The following is a 2,977-nucleotide window of genomic DNA, read 5'->3' as shown; positions in this document are numbered from 1 at the left end:
GGGGGGGTACCCCCTAGATCTATGCGCAGAGCATGGGTGGGCTTCCACTGCCACTGCAGGCTTTGCCCTAAGCGCCAAACTTCATTGCCACAGTACTGATTGTACTCTTCCATGTAGCACATATTCCAAGATGCTGTTTTGTTTCTAATACTTTTTTTTAACTGATATGACCGAAATCAGTACATCCAAGCAACCACATTTACTCTATATGCATTCCTGGTTTACATGCTAAAGCATAGTAAAATCAAGCAGGTGTGCATATTGCAAATTCCCACTAGTCCATGTCCATGACGATGAAGCAGGATGCAATTTATCTTGTTCTTTGAGAAAAGGGAGGAAAACTACACAATACACAAGTCCCAGTAAGAACAGTGCAGCTGTGAGCAATGCCTGGTCTGCTTTGGAACAAACATCTTGGCTTGGAAGTCTCATGTGAGGCCATTGGTAGTTGTGAAACTGAGACCTGATTATTCAAAGACCTTCAGGGGAAAAGTGTATCTTTGAGCTTCCCCTGCAATCAGAAAAACTGCCCAACATACTTGTAACTGGTTTTAGCTGAGGTGTCAGTGTCTCACTACAACAGATCAACACAATCAGATACAGACCTACTGAGTTCCTAATGCTATCAGAGGCTACCAGAGGGTCAGGATTGTGTTTGAGGCTCTGTTTGTGTATGCAGAAGATGTCTGTGCAAAGAATAGGAACAGAAGAATGGTTAGGCTAAATCAAGCCAGGGTTTCTCCAGCTCTGTATTAGTTAGTGGCCAGCACTGCTTGGTAATTCAAAGCCCTGACATCTATAATAATATATTTCTAGCCTCCTGTATAGGGATCTTACACAATAACTAACTAATTAAGCACCATAAGCTAAGTAGGGAAGAATTATATCAATTTTGCAGATGGAGACTGGGATTTTCAAAGGAACCAAATTCTCCGGTATATTTTAAGAAAATTAGGCAAAGTGAGTTTAGGTCATTATCCAAGCTCACACAAATTTGTGACAGATCCAGCAATAGGGCCCAGGTGCCCTTATTCTCATTCCTTAACTATCATACCAGGCTTCTAACCAAGCACCCCACTTACAAATTTTGCACAGGATTTACAACAGGCTGTGTATCATTATAAATGCCCACATTGGAGATCCTCATCAGCTACTGCTGGAAAATGGGCACAAAGCATCTCATGTAGACAAGGCCAAGGAGACTAAAGAGAGAATGCATTGCTTTCCATCCTTACGTGCTGGCTTTTGGGGTCCCATTGAATCTGGATGGGTTTTTAATGTACTCTGTGGCTTTTCCCCACAGCTGGCACCAGAACAGCTGTTCAGTTGAGAGGCACTTGGTAACCTGATCTCACAGCAGACTCCAAAACCGATCACGTTCTGCTGCCCAGCAGAGAACTGGTGTAGAAATGTGTCCAAAGATAATAGATGTTTGCATCCCCTTAACACACTCTCATTTTTCAAAGCAAAGTTAATTGTTTTAATATATTTTACATTTTCAAACAAGGTTAAAGCCAAGATTTTTGTCTGAACCCATCCGTGATCACTGACAAACTGAACTTCCCTTCCGCTGAGACCCCACTCTTGGAATCTGAGGAATGTTAGAAGCCTCCTGGAAGGGACCCCTCTCTCACCAGACTGCAGCTCTCCACAAAGAATCTCTAAATACAAATTAAAACTTCCAAAGGTCCAACTAAGAGACTCCCAGCTACAAAGAGAGGTTCTCTTAACCATGGTGTGGAAAAGGGCAACACAAGTGCCCCTTACAAATAAATGCAAGGTAACATATAAGCTTTAGAAAAAGCAATTTCTGTCTAAAAGAGTTCTAGAGAAACAGGAGCCATACAACATCCACTCCTCTGTCACCAGTAGCAGCCTGAGGGGAGGGCAAACTGGGTGACCACCTGGAGACTCACACTTTAGGGGGCCCCAAAACTGTGGAACAAATTTTTTGGAGGGTAAAGTTTTTGCAAGGAAGTGCCTCTATTTGCATTTTAACACTTGACTATTTATCTAATTCCCCCAAAGAATATTTAAAAGATCTATGATACATAGATCATCAAAATAAAGCCTCTAAGGGGCCCCAAATGACTCTCTTGCCCAGGTCCCCAACAGCCCTAAGGCCACCACTGCTGCCACTAACAGTTTGAACAGCAGACACATGCATGCGCACAATAATATCACATAACAATTTAGGACAGGAAGTGAAAAGCGTTGCTAGGTTTAACTCTGAGTGTATAATGGGAATGTTCTTCAAATCTTAGTGGCTTAGAGACTCTTATTTCAGGACAAACCCCAAGGAAAGATGTGACTGGAAATTTCCCTGGTTATACTTAGATTTTGTACCACTTGTGCTTTGATAGCTGGAATCAGGGTACATTCCCACCATAGACAAGGCCTGAAGCAGCACAAGGGAGTTCAGAGTAGTAGAACAATAATCAGCAAAGACTAGAGTCTGCTCAAGGTGATCTTACTAGCAATACCATTCAAATCACAAGGGAAAAGCCATGAATGAGAACTGTCTAGATGCATCCTCTCAAATCCACCTGAGTTCCTGGCACAGAACACCTACTTTCCCAGGTAACTCATCTGAAAATGTGCAGTACTATGATAGCAGTTTACACAATTAGTGGACACTCCTGCACACACACTCCTCACCACCACCCTAAAGCTGGAAGTGTTTGCTCTGTGGCAGCTGAGAGAAAACATGGCAGAGAGGAAAGAAGAGAAGGTTGTTAATGCAGCTGTTTTGTTTGGAGGCAGGATGGTCCAGGGCCCCCTGTGCTGCCTCTCCTAATTCACACAGGAAGAAGGAGATTATCCTTCATGGAGAAAGGCATTTTCAAAGGCAGAAGCAAGGTTTTTGAGTGAGAGAAGTGTCTGGTCCCCGCATGATGTCCTGTTATTGGGAGCCACATTAAGGTTAATCTCAAGTTGGGACTCTGTGTTTATGAAACAGGACTTGGTCTCATTTTTA

Source organism: Gavialis gangeticus, unplaced genomic scaffold (assembly GCF_001723915.1).
Source record: "Gavialis gangeticus isolate Ggan-Ray unplaced genomic scaffold, GavGan_comp1, whole genome shotgun sequence".
Taxonomy (NCBI): domain Eukaryota; kingdom Metazoa; phylum Chordata; order Crocodylia; family Gavialidae; genus Gavialis; species Gavialis gangeticus.
Note: the sequence above shows the minus strand (reverse complement) of the source record.